This window comes from Schistocerca serialis, chromosome 2 (genome assembly GCF_023864345.2).
Source record: "Schistocerca serialis cubense isolate TAMUIC-IGC-003099 chromosome 2, iqSchSeri2.2, whole genome shotgun sequence".
NCBI lineage: Eukaryota > Metazoa > Arthropoda > Insecta > Orthoptera > Acrididae > Schistocerca > Schistocerca serialis.
In genome coordinates, this window is record NC_064639.1 from 1,082,298,030 (window position 1) to 1,082,320,721 (window position 22,692).

Below are 22,692 nucleotides of genomic sequence, written 5' to 3' on the forward strand. Positions count from 1 at the left end.
ACGACTTTCAACAACTTATTATATGCATAATTGTTGCAACTGATTGCCGGGAATTATATATATATATATATATATATATATATATATATATATATACATCAATTACAAAAAACAAATACTAAAAAAAAAAGTTTGCATGGGGCGAGATTCGAACCGGCGACCTTCGCATTACGAATATAATGCGCATACATAGGGGCAGAAATACATTCCAGTACGATTATGCCATAGGTGGTAAATCATTGGAAGCGGTAACGACCGTAAAATACTTAGGAGTTACTATCCGGAGCGATCTGAAGTGGAATGATCACATAAAACAAATAGTGGGAAAAGCAGGCGCCAGGTTGAGATTCATAGGAAGAATTCTAAGAAAATGTGAATCATCGACGAAAGAAGTAGCTTACAAAACGCTTGTTCGTCCGATTCTTGAGTATTGCTCATCAGTATGGGACCCTTACCAGGTTGGATTAATAGAAGAGATAGACATGATCCAGCGAAAAGCAGCGCGATTCGTCATGGGGACATTTAGTCAGCGCGAGAGCGTTACGGAGATGCTGAACAAGCTCCAGTGGCGGACACTTCAAGAAAGGCGTTACGCAATACGGAGAGGTTTATTATCGAAATTACGAGAGAGCACATTCCGGGAAGAGATGGGCAACATATTACTACCGCCCAAATATATCTCGCGTAATGATCACAACGAAAAGATCCGAGAAATTAGAGCAAATACGGAGACTTACAAGCAGTCGTTCTTCCCACGCACAATTCGTGAATGGAACAGGGAAGGGGAGATCAGATAGTGGTACAATAAGTACCCTCCGCCACACACCGTAAGGTGGCTCGCGGAGTATAGATGTAGATGTAGATGAACCCGAGCGCTTACCGCTGCACCACAACCCTGTAGAAAATTATTAATCGTAGAGAGTATTTCATCGCAACGGTTTCTTTTAACTGTCGATTTTCTCGACAACGGCTGAGAAGTGCATCTTGGTGCTTTGCCACATTACACCTCTGGCCATGAGCTTTTATTATGCGCAGTATGAATCGAATCTGAATTTCACAATTGGCGGCCTCTCCTTGTTAGCTGAAAATGTTGAAAAAGCCCTGATTAATATACAGGGTAATTCAGGACGAATGTCACATAATTGCGAGGCAATTCTGCATGTGAATACAAACCGAAGAAATTCTACGAGTATGTGTTCGATTTTCAAGCCAGTTGAAGACTACACTTAGCCATGAATGAGTATGAAGACAAGTGTGAATACTATTAACTGAAATGCTGTGTTGGCGCTGTGGTGGGCAGAATTATAATGGGACAGATGGCTGATCCATCCTACAATAGATGTGAGGGTTCTCCAACAGACGGCAACACTGTGACGTCGCTCCAAGGTAACAGCTCAAAGTGGTCTAGTGTTCGTGTAACATCAGAACGTGAGGCTGTCAAGTCAGTTGAGGAAAGGGAAGACACTACTATTTATTTATTTATTTAGCGTATGGCTCATAACATCACAGTAAAATTACAGAAACAACACGATTTTTAAAAAAATCACTTATGTATAAACAGAACAATAAATAACAGTTTGTATATAAGGACACCACCAATTGTAAATTTACACTCACAGAAGAGCAATCAAAAACAAACGTCCAACTTAGATAATACATAATCGATTGCTCTTGTGTCGCCATTAGCAAATCCTGTGGGTCACCCTCATATGCCCTTAGTGGGCATTCTTGCACGATGTGTTTGATCGTGTCTCTCTGCGCCACAGTCGCAAGCGGCCGAAGGAAGTTTACCCCATCTGTGTAAGGAGTCGGCGCATCTCTCACAGCTGGTTCTGATGCGATTAAGAGTTGACCAAACTTTGTGAGGGCAATCAAATTCTTTTGGTTTACTAAAGATGCATGGCATACTGTGGCAGTTTACTGCTGTTCTGCTCTCCCATTTCTCTTTCCATCGGCCATTTATTTTAAAGTTGGTTTGGTGCAGCGCCTGTGCGGTCTTTAGTGGAGGATGCCTGGACCGGAGTGGGTTTCCTTGGATGTCGTGAGTATCTTCATGGATTTGTAATTGAGGGTTGGTCATGATTTTTTGAAATTCTCTGACAAGAGCGTGTTCTCGGCGCAGGTTAGGAGGGGCTATGTTACTGAGAACGGGCAGCCACACTGTAGGAGTTGGCCTGATTGTGCCTGATATAATACGCATTGTTGGATTAAGTTGCCTATCTACCATGTGTGTGTGTTTGCTGTTGAGCCACACTGGGGCACAGTATTCTGCCACTGGATACATCAAGCCAAGTGCGGATGTTCTTAAGGTAGATGCTGTGGAGCCCCAAGTGGTGCCACAGAGCTTCTGCAATATGTTGTTGCGTGTTTTAAGTTTCGCTGCAGTTCTCGTCAGGTGTTCTTTGAATGTTAGTGTCCTATCTTGGGTACTTTGGGTGTTTGTTGTGATTTAGTATTTTCCCGTCTAGATGTACATGTAGTTCTCTGCTGGCCATTTTATTGTTCAAATGGAAGGCAGATACTTCCATCTTGGTAGCACTAGGTTGTAGCCTCCACTTTCTAAAGTACTCGCTGAGAATCCCTACGTCACTCGTAAGGATATCTTCAGCAGTTTCTATATTTCTGTGGACTGTCGCCAGAGCCCAGTCGTCAGCATAACCAAATTTGCGCGATGTGGTTGCAGGCATGTCAGCGATGTACAGGCTGAAAAGAAGGGGCGCAAGGACAGAGCCTTATGGGAGTCCATTATTTTCATCTGTTTACTTCTCTCTATATGGCACATTAGCCGTCAGCTCGATATTCCACAAACGTGAGTGTGGGGCATGTTACACTCCGCGCGCTTGTACCCAATGCACGTGCAGCTCGTGCGACATCAGCGTCCAGGTGATTCAATAAATACAGTATAATTTTGGGAATGGCTGGCTGTACACAGAGACGTCGTGCAGTACACTTTATTTACAGATGAGGTTATATTTACACTCAGTTGTATCACGAACACTGCAGTTCTCATACAGGTGCGATGGAGAACCTACGTAACACTAGGGAAACAAGATTTGAAGTTGAAGTTAGATTCTGCTGTGTTGTCCGAACAAGACACAGATGCGAGCCGGTGTCAGTGCCATAGAGATTCGCCACTTGCGCGAGTTCCACCAGCACCACGGGGAGCCTTGAGGATGAAGATATCGAATTATCCTCAGCCAGTTTGCGGCCGAGTACAATCCGCCAATGGCCGGATGACAACGGACAGAAAGCTACTCGTCCAGGGCTGACTTACGATTATTTGCACTCAGCCACTGAGAGCCTTTTTTTTTGTTATATCACATGCAGCGTTGCAGACTTCATCATTCAACAAGTCACGAAGATAAGTAAACCTGAATGAAATTTTCACTCTGCAGCGGAGTGTGCGCTGATATGAAACTTCCTGGTAGATTAAAACTGTATCTCGGTCCGGCGCACAGTTTTAATCTGCCAGGAAGTTTCACAAGTAAACCTTTTCAACTCATTTGTGTGACTTTGGTACTAATCTGTTATAGTGTTGAAAACCTTCGTTCACCTACCCTGTTACCTGACGCTGGGGCATAGCTGTGTAATAGTGGCAGGGAGAAATTGTCTTAGTGGTGTAACAACAGTGGCAGCTCGGCCTCCACAGCAGACGCGACGAAGCCTTTACAGGATCGGCGACGACGGTTTACAAAAGAGTCACTGTGAGCGTCTGGTGTAGTATGATTGATGGCCTGGTGATGGGACCTGTGTTCCTGCCAAATCTCACGACAGCCGCAGCACACACACACATTTCCTGATAGAAGACCCACCTGCACTTTTGGAAGACGTGACATTAGAGTAACGAGACATTAGAGTAACGACGGCAAATGTAGCCGCAACATGATGGGTCAACGATTCACTGTAGCAGACAAGTATCCCAGTATCTGAATAACACCTTTCTTCAACGGTGGATTGGCCGTGGCGGATCCAGTAATTGGTGTGCCAGATCATCCAACCAAACCCCATTAGACTTCGACGTATGGTACTTGTTAAAGGGGGATGTGTATGCTACGAAGGTGGATGCACGTAAGGAACTTGTCGCTCATATCACCGACGCTCTTGCCCGCATTAAAGCCCTCTGGGATGATGTTCGATGTGGAACACAACACACTCTCCAACGCTTTAACAAGTGCAATGAGGTGGGCGGAGGACTTTTAGAACACCTCTAGAAGGATGGATCAGTCATCTGTCCCACCATCGTTAGGTCCACCACAGCGCCTACACAACATTTCGGTACGTAATATTCACACTTGTCTTCACCTTTATTCATGGGTTTGTGTAATCTTCAATCCCCTCCAGTTCCGTAATGATCGTAAATCGGACACGTATTCATGGGACTTTTTCCGATTATTTTCACATGGAGAATTACCTCACAAATTATAAGATATTCCTCCATAATGCTAATTCATAAATTTTAAATCATTGTTTTGCAGTACTTGCATTTCCCCGAACATTACATCATATCGTAAAAGGTTAAGGACATTTGCGTACTAGGCACGCACTTCGATGAATTTCATCATTTGAGAGTCATCCACCGAAGAGTGAAAAGAATCATGCTGAAAGTAAAGACATTGTACTGGAAGACAAATAAATGGAAGAGAAAAAAATGGCTCTGAGCACTATGGGACTTTACATCTGTGGTCATCAGTCCCCTAGAACTTAGAACTACTTAAACCTAACTAACCTAATGACATCACACACATCCATGCCCAAGGCAGGATTCGAACCTGCGACCGTAGCAGTCGCGCGGAAGAGAAAAGTGTAAGTAACGTCATGGGTTCTATTACGAAACTGGCGTTGCGGCACACACAAACAGATGAATTACGGAACGATGGATAAAGAAGCTATTTTCTGATTCTTGGTGACAAGAAAATATCCAGTAAAGGAAGGAAGCAAGGAAAATTAAAAATGGACTTGAAGTCTTCATCGAGGTCATTGGACACCAGTAGTAAGGAAAACAGGTCACATCACTTTTGAAGGAATTGCGTGGGCTTTTGCCTACAGTGATTCGCAAACAGTGGAAACATAAATCGTGGTTCTTGGCATTTGACAATGTGCCATCTCGCGACTAAAAGACGGGTAGAACACATTAACAAACGTACAACGCAAATTTGATTCAACTTAATTAACTTGGAAGGTTAGGACAAGCAGACCATTTCTCCTGCTTTCCACTGCAGGAAAAACTGTGACACTTTTCGTGTTGAATATGTTTCGGAATTAACTGTAAACCTAAAGGGCAGTTTGGTCACGCACGAGGTGATGACGATGAAATTAGTAATTGATTATCTCGCACATATAATTACCTCACCCCCAAGTCCTCATCGTGCCTAACGTTTATTATCCGTCTGTTAGTCGCGACGGCACGCAGTTATTCAGAGCGCTCGGCCGCTTATCGATGGACGAATTAATAATGGGAAGGCGGCCGCCAGCTCCGAAGTAATAGCCGGGAGAGGAGGGCAGGTCTGGGGCAACAAACACCTGCGCCGACGCCGCCGCTGCCGGCAAAAATTAAACCGGATTAGTTCTGCGGCCACTCGGAGGGGGTCGAGCCACGTCTTAGAACGGGGACTTGCCGAATCCTCCGCTCCGCGCGCACCGTGGAATGCTGCGTCGTTCGTTAGACGTTTTATCGGTGGCCGGTGAGCGTGCAGCAGTCTGCCCGTAATCTTTTTCATTTTCCGCGTGCGTCGGCTCAGCCACGGGAGAGATGCGGTCAGGTGGCTCCATTCGGACGGTAGTGCCAACGAACTGCAATATGCTAGCACAACACCGCAAAGGAAACAAGAAATACTGCGGCACTGGTTATTCTTTCGAATTCTTATGTGTGAGCAGTTACTGCTCGGAATACATGGAGTTATTAAAAAGGAGCGCACTAAAGCCACGAACCAAAATTCTATTAAGAAGACACGATAGTGTTAAGAAAGGCCCGACACAACTTTTCATTTTTGTAATGCAGTAATTTTTGAAGGGTTTCATGTCAGAGAATTTGCTACCCGCCGTCGAAATTTCTGACGATATTATTATCAAAGGTTTCTTAAATTTTAATTAATCGAAAAGGACACTAGGAAAGTGTCAAAGGAAATACGGGAAGACACGTTTTAACACCACAACGGAGTTAACAAATAGCTAAATCGTTTACTCATTTCTAGTAGTTATGTAACTTTCATTTCTTCTGGCACTGTTCATTGTTTGAGAGAGATATCTATCTGTGCTTTTCACTTAAAAATCTGCCAGGATAGGAGAAAGTCGGTCGACAAACCTAAGACTGGTTTTTGGGCACTCACCTTTGACTATGTTCCTCTTTCTATTAACCACGTTGCTTCACAAAAGAATTTTTTTCTTCTCTGGTGTAACGTTCTTTAATTGTGGGAACAATTCTAACAAGTGGCTGTTGTAGCGAAACACTCTTTTTAAAAAAATTCCCTTACATACTTTCATTTTCTTAAGCAATTGATAGTTCAATGATATTTAGATTTACGGAAGAAATACTTTTAAGTCAAATTTTCGAGTGGTGGTCTGTCGTCGTTTTCCTCGAGTGGTTTGGTCAGTCGTTCTTTTCCACGTATCTTGTGCTGTTCTACTCATCTCTATGTAGCTCTTATACACACCATCATCTACGTACGGTTTTGCATATTACAATCTCTTCTGTCGCTACTATTTTTCTTCACTTCTCCATCTTTCAGAGCTACCCCTGGATGCAGTGGCTGTAGGAGACGTCCCTTCCTCTAATAAGAAACTACGGGAACTTTCTTGCCTAATCTACTCTTTTTAGAACTTCATTTAGAATTTTGAACAACTACTGTGGATCTGATGTAATTACATTTTCCTGGAGATATACTGAGAATCAACCTTATCTTCGATAAGGATAGAAGGTGAACTAATGAATTACTGTTTATTAGAAAGTAGGAGGCCAGAGTTCAAGTCTCGGTCTTGACACAAATTTTAATTCATTGCTCCACCTTCTATCCTTACTGAACAACTTCGGTTGCACCACACTTCAAATGTTCTCAGTTTATTCTCATCCAGATTTCCAACTCAACGTTTCCACACAGTGCCGTGCTCCATACGAACACTTCGAGGAAGATTAGTGTTTAACGTCTCGTCGACAACTAGGTCATTAGAGATGGATTAAGGAAGGATGGGGAAGGAATGTCGAGTTGCCTTCCATCACTAAAGAAGTGCACTGTAAGCCACTGATCCTTCGGTACGTCTTCCTTTCCAGAAACCGAAGAGATTTTCGTCCTGTTTGCTCTTACAAATTTATTTTCTTTTCTTATGCGTATTATTCTGTCAGCAATCTACAGGCGTGACTTACTAGACAAATTTTCCAACGGTTTTCATACTTATCCACAAATACCGTCTGTGGTAATCTGATCATAATGCATTTCTGCAAATTTGATGCAAAGTCATACTGATGCAAATAACCTCGTTCCTACACTTCCCACAGATTTTAGTAAGATCGAAGCCATCTCATAGGCTCCTGCTAACTTTTTTAAGTTCAGAGTTTTCAGATCTCAGACAAACTCTGAATGCATTAATGGCTCACATATTTCATCCACATCAACATTCTTCTCCTCCTCCTCCTCCTATATCACAATTTGTGTAGTTTATCTCTGTCGTACTGGCCTTCTTTGATTTATCCTGGCCATTTGTCTGCCATTTCCTTTGCCTTTAGTACATGTTTTCCATCCGTACATCGTAATTTAACACTTTAAAGTTCACTTCTCCGATGTTATTTTCAATCTTCCTATACCACTGTCTCGCTTTTCCCTACAGTCATGAATTTTTCAATATCTTCACATGTTTCTCCCGTTTATTCTGATTTAGTTGGTTTGCACTTCCAGCTTATTTCATTCCAAAGCAAACTATACAGCTGTATTCCTGCTTCATTCTTCTTCTATCCGTAAGATCGAGCATTTCATGGGTCATCCATGGACTCCTTGTTATACCTGCTGGAGAGCTGTGACTAGGTTATTAATTATCTGGTCCCGACAAACCTGGTGGACAATTCTGTCAGAAATCCTTTAGAGATCTGCCAGTCCCTCAGCGACTAATATGGAACGCCAAGCATCTCATGTTGCTATTTACGAAAATCTCGAAAGACTTGCACTTTGAAAATTGACCGTGTTGCCCACAAAGCTCTTCACAAAAAGTGCAATATAAAGTAGTTGTTTAAAAATGTTTGCAAATCTTTGAGACACAAATTTCTTTTTTTTTAATGTAATCTACTGAACGACCAAATACAGTATGTCTCCTCCAGGTTCGGGCTTTAAAAGCTTAAAGCTACCCTAAGTGTGTCATTGTAAAATAAATTACGAAATGACAATCCTTAAAAACAGCGATCTTATATGAAAATATCACCTCATCAGGTATCCTAAGTCTGTTTATATATCTTCTCCAAAGATCCTCCTAGAGAAATCTCACATCATATCCCTCACGGAAGTCGACTGTCATTTGCATACAGGGCAAACGGACGAGTATCGAAGATTTTCACACCCACCCACCCCCACACAGACACCGACACACACACACACACACACACACACACACACACACACACACGCACGCACACTGGTATCTACATCTACGTGATTACTCTGCTTTTCATAATAAAGTGCCTGGAAGAGGGTTCAATGAACCACCTTCAAGCTGGCTCTCTATCGTTCCACTCTCGGACGGCACGCGGGAAAAACGAGCACTTAAATTTTTCTGTGCGAGCCCTGATTTCTCTTATTTTATCGTGATGATCATTTCTCCCTATGTAGGTAGGTCGCAACAGAATGTTTTCGCAATCCTAGGAGAAAACTGATGATTGAAATTACATGAGAAGATCCCGTCGCAAAGAAAAACGCCTTTGTTTTAATGACTTCCGCTCAAATTCACGATCATGTCTGTGACACTATCTCCCCTATTACGCGATAATACAAAACGAGCTGCCCTTCTTTGTACTTTTCGATGTCATCCGTCGGTCCCACCTGATGCGGATCCCACACCCCACAGCAATACTCCGTAATAGGGGGGACAAGCATGGTGTAAGCAGTCTCTTTAGTAGACCTGTTGCACCTTCTAGGTGTTCTGCCAATGAATCGCAGTCTTTGGCTTGCTCTACCCACAACGTTCCATAGTTCTGAATAATGTTGGTATTGTTCACTATCTTCAGGGCATCTGGCCTCCAGCGACCCTGCTTAGCTCACCAGTCACGGATCTCGCTTAGGGCAGTTCGGTATTTTTCTGCTGGAGGCTAAAGCAGGTTACGAGTGAACCGACCTCGGCTGAACCTGTTCTAGCCTAGTCCTAGACAAGATGCTAGACTCGTGCGCCGCGTCCTTCAGCTCCGTGTACCGCTTTGTGAAGAAGCTAGGTCGCATTGTGAAGCCTACAATAGAGCATGCTAGATCAAGCACTTGCCAGTGGGAGGCATTCAGTAAATAATCAAAGACATTATGCTTAGATTAGCATACTGCATCACTCGAATGAGCATTTCATCCATATGCAATGTTTACACGGCGCATAACAATAGGCGTACGGCAAGGTGGCAGTGTCGATGTGTGAAGGACAGACAAGCAAATATTACTCTTGTAATGTAATAGTTGCTCCCAGCCTCATGTGAGGAAGACCACTTGGTAATTTACGGATAGCAACGTGCGAGGCCTATACTTGTGCTCTTGCTCGTTAACTGTTGGGTTATTATACGAATTAACGAATTTGTCGTGGTATTCACGGTTTTATTGTTCACTGCACTGTAATGAAATGAAATGATCGTGTGGCATAGCTGGCCGGGAGGCCCCATCCGGTGTGAAGTTCGGACGCCGAGTGCAAGTCTTACGCAGTCGACGCCACATTGGGTGACTTGCGTGCCGGTGATGAGGACAGCACAACACCCAGTCTACGAGTGGAGAAAATCTCCAACCCGGCCGGGAATCGAACCTGGGCCCGCTGCATGGGAGGCAAGCACGTTACCATCCAGCTAAGCACGCGGACACTGCACTCTAATAATTTGATATGAAAGGAATATAAAATGCGGAATAATGATGAATTTCTATCAAAAGAAGTAGACAGAATTGAGAGTTTGGAGCTTTGAGTAGGAAATGCTTTGCAGTATGTGAAGCTTGTTCAAAGGCGATGTCAATTTTTCCTCCGAAATAGATCTCTTATTTCACTCATCATCGACTGTAACAGGTGTAGAATTTCCCTATAGATGGTGCTAGCCGTCAGTGTAGGTCCCGTGGGACCGCGTCTGCAGCGCCATCTGCTTTCTGTAACGGCTGACGACGAATGTCAACACGCAGTAACCCAAGTTACATACGTCGGTATCTGTTTCAAACCCGTAAACATGGCAAGTTTTGTGCCTACGAACTACGATTTGCAGACAGCATCGATTTTCCGTTATCATTTGAAGAAAACTGCCTCAGAATCGCATCGAATGCTTGTCGAAGCTTTCGGCGAACATGCTCTTAGGAAAATACGGTGTTTCCAGTGGTTCAAAAATTCAAAAGTGGCGATTTTGACGTGAGGAACGACGAGCGCGGGAAACCACCGAAAAAGTTGGAAGACATCAAATTGCAGGCCTTATTGGCTGAAGATGTTGAATGTTACACAGAATGCCGTTTCTCTTCGGTTGAGGCCGTGGTGGCCGAGCGGTTCAAGGCGCTTCAGTCCGCAACGGTCGCAGGTTCGAATCCTGCCTCGGACATGGATGTGTGTGATGTTCTTAGGTTAGTTAGGGTTACGTAGTTCTAAGTTCTAGGGGGCTGATGACCTCAGGTGTCAAGTCCCATAGTGCTCAGAGCCCTTTGAACCATCTTCGGTTGAACGCTATGGGAAAGGTTTAGAAAATGGGCAAAATCGATTCCGCATGAGCTGAATGAAAGACAACAAGCAAATCGAAAGACCAGTTGTGAAATGCTGCTCGCCAGATACAAAAGAAACTTGTTTCTCCATCGAATAGGCACAAGTGATGAAAAATGGATATATCCGGTGTTCAAAAAGTCAGTATAAATTTGAAAACTTAGTAAACCAAAGAATAATGTAGATAGAGGGGTAAAAATTGACACACATGATTGGAATGACATGGGGTTTTGTTAGAACAAAAAAACAAAGAAAAAAAACAAAGTTCACAAAATGTCCGCAGATGGCGCTGGACAGCAAAACGTAACTGCTACCGTGATGGGTGAGAGGTACGCCGATATGTTACAGAACCGCATCATCCCTAGCCTGGCTGATAAACACCTGATGGAACGTACGATGTTTATGCAGGATGGCGCTCCACCCCATATTGCTAGACGCGTGAAAGACTTCTTGCGCGCGTCGTTTGGTGATGATCGTGTTCTCAGCCGCCACTTTCGTCATGCTTGGCCTGCCAGGTCCCCAGACCTCGGTCCGTGCGATTATTGGCTTTGGGGTTACCTGAAGTCGCAAGTGTATCGTGATCGACCGACATCTCTAGGGATGCTGAAAGACAACATCCGACGCCAATGCCTCACCATAACTCCGGACATGCTTTACATTGCTGTTCACAACATTATTTCTCGACTACAGCTATTGTTGAGGAATAATGGTGGACATATTGAGCATATCCTGTAAAGAACATGATGTTTGCTTTGTCTTACTTTGTTATGCTAATTATTGCTATTCTGATGAGATGAGACGCCATCTGCCGGACATTTTTCGAACCTTTGCAATTTTTTTGGTTCCAATAAAACCCCATGTCATTCGAAGCGTGTGTGTCAATTTGTACCTCTCTATCTACATTATTCCGTGATTTATTCAGTTTTCAAATTTCTATTGACTTTTTTGATCACCCGGTATTTTGATTATCCTAAGCGTCGTAAATCATGGGTGAATCCAGGCAGACCATCGACATCCACTGCAAGGCCAAACCGTTCTAGAAAAGAAGACAATGCTCTGTGTTTGGTGGGATCAGAAGGGTGTCATCTATTAGGAGCTGCTAAAACATGATGAAACCGTTGACATTGATGGCTACCAACAGCAAATGATCGATTTAAATTGAGCATTAGTCGAAAAACGACCGGAATATGGAAAAAGGCAACACAAAGTCATATTGCTCCATAATGACGCCCCGTCATACACAGCAAAACGGATCAGGGAAACGATCAAGGCGTTGAGCTGGGAAATAGTAGGGCACGCGGCTTATTCTCCAGACTTGGTTGGCTCCGCCAGATTATCATTTATTTGCATCACTGGGACACGCTCTCGCTGAACAACGCTTCAATTCGTGTGAAAATATACGAAAATGACTCGCTGCAAAAGAAGATTCTTCTTTTTTTTTTTTTGGCGTGGCATTAATTGCCTACCAGAAAGGTGGGAGAAATGTATACATAGCAATGGAGATTATTTTGAATAAAATATTGTTTATCGGTCTCAAACAACACACGTGAAATTATTGCAAGCATATTTCGGTTTCAGACTTCTACTCCTGGTGTAATTCGTTGACTTACATTTTAATGCTTTTTTGTAACGTTATAGAAGTGTCACTAGATCTCCGTTACATGTAGGAGGTTGTTATCAGTAAGTTTATTAGCTTCAGTAGGGGGTTTCACACTTCTGTTAAGTACATTTATTTTGGCAATCCGCAATCTGGATGTTAAAATATTTCCCTGAGGGTGATATATAGCTAGTTTATATATCACCTCCATCAATATCGAAAAGAAATTTTGATTTAATTTATCCTAGCTTTTCCACTGAAAATTTTAGACGATGTCACACTCGTAATGATACTTTAAAAGTAAAAACGCATAGGATAACAATGGTTCTGACTTTAATTTTAAAAAAAATTGCTCTTGCTCTTGCGTTCATTTGCGTCATATCATATCTATTTACGGAAAAGTTGATTTTCAACTTTGTACGTAACGTACATTGTACCACATCCCTGTCATACCTTCTACAGCAAACCTTTAGTCATAACGCCTCACGGTCCGCTCACGTCACACGTGTGTGGACTGCTCTTCAGTCTCTTGCTGCATTTTTAACTAAAGCGTATACTGACGAACACGTCATGATGATGTTATTTCTGACGTGCATACATTCCATTATAATGATGTGTCTATAACGTGTATGCAATTGTCAATGACCTAGGGTTGAAAACTGATAAGCAGTAAGGAATAAAGTGCTTATTGCAAATGAACAGCCCGAGTGGAAACGGTCGTTTCAGTGAACTAATCGTTTACAGGGTTGAATACTACAACCCGCAATGGTGCAGAAATGAACGGTTTAACATCCCGTCGACGACGAGATCATTATAGACACAGCGCACGCTGGGACTAGAAAGAACAGGTAAGGAAATCAGGGGTGTCTTTCTAAGGAGCAATCCCGACATTCGCCATTCGTGATTCTGTGAATAATATTGCAACAATTTCAGCATCGCACAGTATATAAATTTTTGTATGAATTAGATTAAATGTGTCACAAATAGGCTACCACAACACAGGAATGTCAACTTTGCAACACTGCTATATTTTACTGAATGATTTCACAATTTTTCAAACAGTTGCAAAGTACCCAAGTAGTACGAACCCCTCCAATCAGTAAGATGCATTTGAAAATGAATCTTCTATCAAACAGTGTAAAAATGTCAAAAGCAAATGTAAACAATATTCTGCTCGAACTGGACGATACTCTGATTACTGCCGGCCGGAGTGGCCGAGCGGTTCTAGGCGCTACAGTCTGGAACCGCGTGACCGCTACGAACGCAGGTTCGAATCCTGCTTCGGGCATGGATGAATGTGATGTCCTTAGGTTAGTCAGGTTTAAGTAGTTCTAAGTTCCAGGGGACTGAATACCTCAGAAGTTAAGTCCCATAGTGCTCAAGCCATTTTCGAACTCTGATTACATCGCGAAATATATAGATAATTTTGAAGTAGTCAGTAGGTAAACTGCAGTTTAACAGCATAACGGTGTGGAAAGCTGCTAATTATTATCTGACAATGAGGACGTCCATTTTTATTGACTGTGTATACAAATACATTCAGCACGATTATTATTTTGCTCAATATTTTAGTGGTGTGAGGTCTTTTTTAAACGTGGCATACGAGGGCGGTCATAAAGAATCACATCGAAAACGATGAGACAATGGAACTTAATTTCAATCATAAGTGCGGAAATGTTTTCCCAACGATGGATGAGTTGGTGGAGATCTTGAGATAGTTGCTATTTTTGGTGTTCACGTGATCCACCTGGAAAACATTCCGGAAATGCCCACCACGCAGTGTTTTCTTCATCCGAGGAAACATGTGCCATGTCAAAATACTACGAGAGGTGAAGCAAAATTTGAAAAGAAGTAACCTATCTGACTACGAGCGATGCAGAATGAGCTGGGGCGTTGTTCTGGAGCAAAAACTACACTCACTGACGGATGCCCACAACGATTCGTCTTGACAGCTTCCCTTAACTTCGTCAGGAGATTCCGGTACGTGCCCCTGTGATGGTTTGCCCTTTACGAGCGTAGTCCATCAGCGACATACCATGGCAGTCCCAAAAAACTCTCAGCATCACCTTGCCCTAAGATGGCTGGAATGTTCGCCTTTGTTAGGCGGTGCTGAATCCCTCTGTTTCTATAACCTGATTTGCTTTTTTCTTTAGAGGCCACAGCACTTGACCCTGGAGATTAAGCGGCTACAGAAGTCATCTGGATTGGCCCATACAGTTACAATATTTCCGCTGCCGGCACGGTTCGACCGACATACTGAATGTGTGAGAGCATTTGTGGAATCCGGCGGACGGCGACCTTCTTCGTGTGAAAATGTAGTGCAAGATGTAGAAAACTCATTCTTGATTGAATTTTACTTTTTAGTGTTCCGTACCTCAGCTGGTAAAAACGGAACCGTTATAGCACTAGTTTGTTGTCCGTATGTCTGCCTGTCCGACTACCAAGAACCCTTTCTGTGAGGAACGGGTAACGTATCAATCTGAAATTTATCTCACATACTAAGGTCTATGGTCCCTCGGCAGAGTAAGAAATTGAAGCTTCCAAGTAGAAGCCATCAAGAGATACCGTCATTTATGTCACATATTTTGATTCAAACTCACTCATTAAGACCTATAGGCGTAATTCCCGCTGACCTAGAATCATGAAATTTGGAAGAGGAAGGTTTCAAAGTAGAAGTAAAGGAAAAAATCAGAAAAATTGTTCATTTGTAACTATCACGTGAAAAACAATTTTTTTGGCACTCGTTATCCGATTGTCTGTCCGACCGACTGTCTATTGAGACCCCTTTTCCTCAGAAATGGTTAGACGTGCCAAGTTGGAATTTATGTCGCACACCAAGGTCTGTGGTCCAGTGGCGTGTAAGAAATGTAAGCTTCTAAATCAATGCAATGAAGAGGTTTTTATGTCACACATCCCAATACTCGCAAACTCACTCGTCAAAACCTATACCGTACTTCCCACTGACCTAGAATTACAAAAGTTGGCAAGAAGCAATGTTTCTCGCTATAAGTGAAGGAAAAAATCTGAAAATTGTTAATCTATAATTATATCATGCGAAAAAAATTTTTGTTATTTTTTATCCGACTATCTGTCTGATTGTCCGTCTGTTAAGACCCCTTTTCTCAGGAACAGGAAGACATATCAAGTTGAGATTTATGTCACATAATAAAGTATGTGGTTCCTCGGCGGTGTAATAAATATAATCTTATAGGTCAGAGTAATCCAGAGATATTGCCATTTGTGTCACATGTTTCAGTGCAAACTCACTCATCGAAACCCATAGAGTGCTTCCCGTTGCATAGAACAATGAAATTTGGAAGAAAGTGAGGTTTCACAGTGCATGTAAAGGAAAAAAATCAGAAAATTGTTCATTTGTAATAATCACACTAAAAAACATTTCTTTTGTCATTTACCATATGACCTCATAATTAAAACATACTCGACAGCCTTAGGAAATTCCCGGAATGTCTTGCCAGTACCAATGTCGAGAACAGGCAAAAATCATCAAGAGTCTCGATCCCAGGGATGGATGACTCGTCTGTACACATTGCTGGAAAAATTTACAGATCAACAGCACAAGCGGTTCTGAGCTACCCCTATCGACCCACGCTGAAACACCCACACTAGTTTCCGGTGTAGCCTGAACAGGCGGGAATGCAGGCGCTGATTCTGACATCCAGTCAGAAATGTGGGTGAATTCCTAATGGACCAAACTGCTGATGTCATCGGTCCCGAGACCTACACATTACTTAAACTAATTTACGCTAAGGACAACAGACACATCTATGCCTGCGCAATCCGTGACATTGCGCCTCAAACCACGCGGGCATCCAGTCGATCGTACTGCTGGCGAATATTGTCGTGGGATACGTTATGCCATGCTTCCTCGGTCTGTTCACGTAGTTCTGTAAGAATTGTTAGTTGGCGAGTCGCAAGAGTCATTTCTCATCCCATCATATCCCACAAGTGCTCGATTGGAGACAAGTCCGGAGATCGTGCTGACCAAGGGAGTTACCATACGGCCTGCAGACCACGTTGAGTTTCACGGGCAGTGTGTGGGCGAACAGTATACTGCTGGAACAACACATCACCATCTTGTTGCAAGAACGGCAAAAGAACGGGTCTAACAAGGTTTTACATGTACCGAGCGTTGGTTAGCGTTCGCTCCAGGAACACCGAGATTGAACAAGAGCTGTAGCGCCCCACACCACAAGGGTCAGTGTTTCCTGGACGAATGCAGTCTTACGAGAGAGCACTCACAAGGTATACTTCGTACATGTAAACGACAATCACTTGCGTGCAGGCAGAATCTGGAATGAAATGGTATGGAGAGCTTCTGTAAAGTTTGGAAGGTAGGAGACGAGGTACTGGCGGAATTAAGCGTGTGAGGACGGGGCGTGAGTCGTGCTTGGGTAGCTCAGTTGGTAGAGCAGTTGCCCGCGAAAGGCAAAGATCCTGAGTTCGAGTCTCGGTCGGCCTCACAGTTTTAATCTGCCTGGAAGTTTCAGGCAGAATCTGCTTCATCGCTGAAGACCAGAGCGCGGCATTTCACCTCCCAAGTGATCCTCTGACGGCACCAGTAGAGTCAAACACGTAGATGCAGTGGCGTGAATAGAACACGGACTACAGGCGTGCGTGCTTGTAGTCTCATTGCTAATAACCGGCTCTCGACAGTTCGTGTTGACATGTCTGGGCTCACAAACTCTCTTATCTGCGCTGTGGTAGCTGTACGATCTGCCACTGCTACCCTTACAATACGACAATCCTGGCGAGAGTGTGTTGCGTGGACGTCTAGAACCTTGTCTACGGGTGTGTGAATGTTCACTTGATCCCAGCAGCATCGTTGCGCAACTGACACAGGACGTCCAGGTTGTGTAGCGAGTCTCCGGTAAGACCATCCCGCCCCTCTGAAGACCACAACTTGGCACCTTTCCAGCTCGCTCATTTGGCTGTAGGAAGCACGAGTGCGTCTCCGTTGCATGGTTAATCGTCTCACACGTCTGCGCCACACTGACCCTTGTGGCTGTGAGCATTCCCTATTAAGGGGAGGCCGGCCGAAGTGGCCGTGCGGTTCTACGCGCTGCAGTCTGGAACCGCGAGACCGCTACGGTCGCAGGTTCGAATCCTGACTCGGGCATGGATGTGTGTGATGTCCTTAGGTTAGTTAGGTTTAACTAGTTCTAAGTTCTAGGGGATTAATGACCTCAGAAGTTGAGTCCCATAGTGCTCAGAGCCGTTTGAACCATTTATTAAGGGGAGATTTACTATCTTTGGCCCGAAAAAAGCATATTCTTTGAGAATTTTTTTCTCGGAATGTGTTATAGATATCAATGTCAAATTTGGTCAAAAAGCTTATTGATATTTCCTCTACAAACTGGAATTTTTTCGACCAGAAATGTCGAAGAGCAAAGGCGGAAGTGCCGTCGGAACGAAACAAAATTTCACTGTAGACCTCCACGCGCGGTATGTCACAAGTAAGCTGGCTAGTCTGAAATCAAAATTGAGTTGACGTTAGCGACGTATATAAGATTCTTTAGGAGTTAAACCTCGCGTACGTTGTTTGGACCATAGGAAACAAAATGGGGGCCCGTTGAAAAAAATAGGGGTTGTTCATCGATTTTTCGAATCCGTCGGTCAAGTAAAAATATTTATAGTTGATGGATCGGAATAAAAGTGGTACAACTCGTAGAAAATTTAGTTAGCTTCATCGGAAACAAAGAATCATGCCAATCGGTTCAGTAGATTTGAAGTTACCATACCGCGCGATAAAAAAATGTCATTTCGACAAAAACGAGTTTGAAGTTTTGACTAGATATAAATGCAATATTATGCAACGTACGTACAATCTGCTATTCCGGGTCCATAAACTAGTCCTTCGTCTTCCTCATAGTGTGCGTTCTGCTCGATCTGGGCCATCCTGCGCTGCTCCAGAGCCGCTCGCACGGCCGGTGACAAGCGGTTTTCGGCCGCTTGAATCCAGTGGTCGTCCGAATGTTTGGCGAACTGCGTCGAATAGAGTCCCAGGGTGACGTCCACCGTTGTCATGGTCTTCAGAATTGCTGAACAGCCTTCGTTAAAGCTGCTCACTGCCAAGAAAGTCGCAATCTCCAGTCTTTGCACCAGAATGCAAATGCTTGGGGGCTAACTTCCAAATACACGCGTTCAAACTTTCATTTGAATTTTGTGTGTTTCCTCCCAAGCACCGCTACAACAACTCGTCTGCCGATTCTTTGTTCAACCGACAATAACCAACATTGCCCTCCGTAGCCGGAAAAACCGTTTCAAGTGTGGATTCTAAACACTATTATGGAACCAAAACCGCAATTTTTTAAAAAAATCCATTTTTGTGAACCAAAAGATAGTAAACCTCCCCTTAAAGGGCACATACAAATGGCTCTCTGGCAGCTGTGCCACTACGCTATCTGTTGGCGGACGAGTTTGAAACCACAATCAATACATCTATTATCCCCAAGTGGCATTTGCCGTCACGGGATCAAATTCGACTTCGTCTTTGCAGGTGCTCTAAATTTATTCCCGGCAGTGTACATAATCGCGTACAGAACAACCAGAGCGCGAGTATTACTCTGACCTGGCCAGTTTTTTCAGTATCGCCTTGACTGTCGTACGCTGATTTTCGAGCACCGTGAAACCTTCCCGTCTCCAGTATCTCCCTTTTTGTTACTACACAACTTTCCCTTCTACAATAAGCTATGAAACCTTTCCTTAGGATTTCTATCTCTTGCTTAATAATAACAAATGAAATCTTCCCTTTGAAATTTATTCTCTTTCTCAATCTTCGCATAAAAATTTAATTGCTGCTTATTAAAAGTGATTTTCTGATTATTCCGACGAAATATAGAATGTGTCGTCGTTGTGGCTCTCAGTCGTTATCTGCAATAACCCAAAACTGTTCCTTACCTCTTTTACTGTTACTGGATCGCCATCTGACTGCTACATCGAACTGCGACATGAATATACTTACTCTGTTTTACTATACTCTATTAGCTGCAGGTGGGCTGTCATAATAAATGGCTGTGTTTATTACCAAAGCTGACGTTATTCTTTAATAGCAAAGCTGACGTTATTCTTTAATTAATTTGACTGAAGTTAAGTAATTCATATTTACACATTTTCTTGACAACAATAAAATTTTTGCAAAGTTGTACGTTGTTGGTTTTTGGGATGGATTATAATCAGTAATGCAACATTGCTGGCAAAAATTAATTATATTCTAAAAACGCTTCAAATATTTATTGTTGGTAATGAAATGATCTTACAAACGTTCAAATGGGACTTACTTCATACAATAATCTTACAATTAGCATTGCGCAAACATACCTTCAGTAGTCTTGAGTTTCGCAAAGAATTCAATAATATTAGTTCCTCTTATGATAACAGTTAGTTGATGTCTCTGTACATCCTTTTATAATCTCTTGTAAATCATAGCTGGTGGCTGGCAGGCACACTGCTCCTCTGAACCTCTCGCTTCAGACCTGCTACCAACTCGCTTCACATCTCGCTTACTACTGACTTCCTACGAACGCTAAAGTGCGGTCTCTCCTGCCAACAATGCTCTCTGGTGCAGACAATCCCTGCTACCATTACAAAATGTATCAATGCGCGGTCTTTCCCACCCTTTTTAAAATTGTATCAATTTGCGGTCTCTCTTGCCAACAATACTTTGGTGTAGACATTCCCTGCTACCACAATTACTTCCAACATGACAAAAATTAATTATTCCTACTTAATCCTATTAATAAAATATAAACATCTTTCATAAATTGTGGTTTGACAGTAGACAATAGAAATATACACGTCTTACAACCGGAACCTTCACTTCTCAAGCGATTCCTAGCTCTTCACAGAGAAATAGTCTGCCACTTCGTTCTTCGACTTCACACTTGTTTGGTCACAACTGAAGCGTGTGTGGTACAAAACAGCCGCTGCCGTATATCAGTGGACTGTACCATTTTGTTTTGGCTGCTCTAGCAGGCAGCTACCGTTCCTGTGATGCTAGGATTTCAGTGTGCACCACGGCTGCAGACACGTATTTGCAACCGACAGGTAAACATTAATAGCGTGACTTTATTTTTTTGAGGCGGTAATTGAACCTGTACGTCTACACCTCGTGCAGCTGCGTCCCTTTCCTTACATACTGACTAGCTCAGCATCCCTGAAGCTGCTGCTCCTTGACGATGTGTTCGGAACAGGACGCGTGGCTCGGTGGGTGGGAGGGCCGCAACTGTAGTGGGCGGGCCAGCGGCTGCAGAGGACGCACTTGCCGCAGGTCCCGACGGCTCGCCGCAGCTGCACAAACAAACGCGGGACCCGGGACACGGGACCCGGGACACGGCTGCAGGGCGCGGCAGCGGCATGCGGGGCAGCCGATAAGGCCCGACACCCACACGCCCGGCTACGGTCCATCCCTATCACCTGTCGCGGTTATTCCATAGCTTTTCCAAGAAAGCCTCCGCACCAATCAGCGTAAAGCAGTAAGGAAACTTACAAGAACCGTCGTTTACATCGCTATTTACATACACGAGGTGTGGCTATAAAATAACGGGACTGATGCTGTCACAGAGTAAGTACGCATGCGCCCAAGTTGAACGACCAATAGCTGTGGATCGGGAAGTCTTTTCAGTCGCATGTGGCATCTCTGGCGCCTGTAGACAAATCAGTGTGGTCAGTGTAGCCTTGGCCTTCGTTTGTGTAGGAACTGTTATTTTGTTTTCCTGGAAAAATGAAAAGTGTAATAATAGAGCAACGAACAAAAACTGCTACCGCCGGCCGCGGTGGTCTCGCGGTTCTAGGCGCGCAGTCCGGAACCGCGCGACTGTTACGGTCGCAGGTTCGAATCCTGCCTCGGGCATGGCTGTGTGTGATGTCCTTAGGTTAGTTAGGTTTAACTAGTTCTAAGTTCTAGGGGACTGATGACCTAAGATGTTAAGTCCCATAGTGCTCAGAGCCATTTGAACCAAAAACTGCTACTGAAAGCTATCTTTTACTAAAAGAAATGTATGGCAGGACTATTTGCCACGTAACCGAGCTTGTGAGTAGTTCATGCGTTTCCAATACCTAAAATTAGTAAAACAAAGTCTCGATCACACAGCAATGATCGGTTTCAGCCTCTAGTAGTAGGCCACCTTCAGATAATACACCATCCAGTTGAAGATGATGACGCCTGGAACAGCAGTGTTGAGCCCAGTCGCAAACCTGCTAGAGGCCGAAACCGGTCATATTTTTAAGAACTGACTGTGAGATCGAGCCTTTTTTTAATTATTTCCCTTAACTGAAAGATCACTGTTTCCCAATAATGTTATCTAATATCATGTTTTCAAGATGGCCGCGAAGACGTTGAAGATGACTCACTCCCGAAATGCCCTCAGCATAAAAAATGGATGAAAATATCGAAAAAGCAGGTAATCTGATTCGATCTGACCGTAAGGTGAGTATTCGATCGATTGCTGAAACTCTAGGAATTGACAAAGAATGCGTAAGGCAAAATTTTATATAATCAGTATAACGTGAGAAAATTGTGTGCGAAACTGCTGCTGAAAAATCTTACGGTAGAACAAAAATGAACTCGTGAAAAAGTTTGTACTGACACTTTGAATACCACTGAAAATAACCATAATTTCTTGGAAAGAGTGATAAGATGTGAGAATCTTGGTTTTTCACTTATTATCCAGAAACTAAGCGCCAATCCATGCACTGGAAGGGTCCAACTTCACCGAGAGTAAAAAAGGCTCGAATGAACAAATCAAGATTCAAACCAATGATGATTGGTTTTTTCGATTTTCTTGGAATTGTGTATCTTCACTCTGTTCCTGAAGGTCAAATTATTAACCAACATTACTACCATGAGGTTCTTGATCAACTCCTTGAGAAAATAAGAAAAAAATCGACCTTTACTGTGGAAGACCAAGTCATGGTTCTGCACCAAGACGGCTTATAACGCATTGGCTGTTAAGAGGTTTCTTGCGAAGTACAGCGTCCCAGTGTCAAACTATCCACCTTATTCGTTCGTTATAGCTCCATAACAAGATTTCTGTCCAAGCAGTGAAAGAAAAAGCAGCACGCATCATCAAGAAGTTCACAGAGGAAGACTTCCAGCACTGTTTCCATCAAAGATCAATGCAAAATTCCCATGGAATATTGTAAGGATAGAGAAGGGGAGCATAATGAGGGAGACAATAAATTAAAAT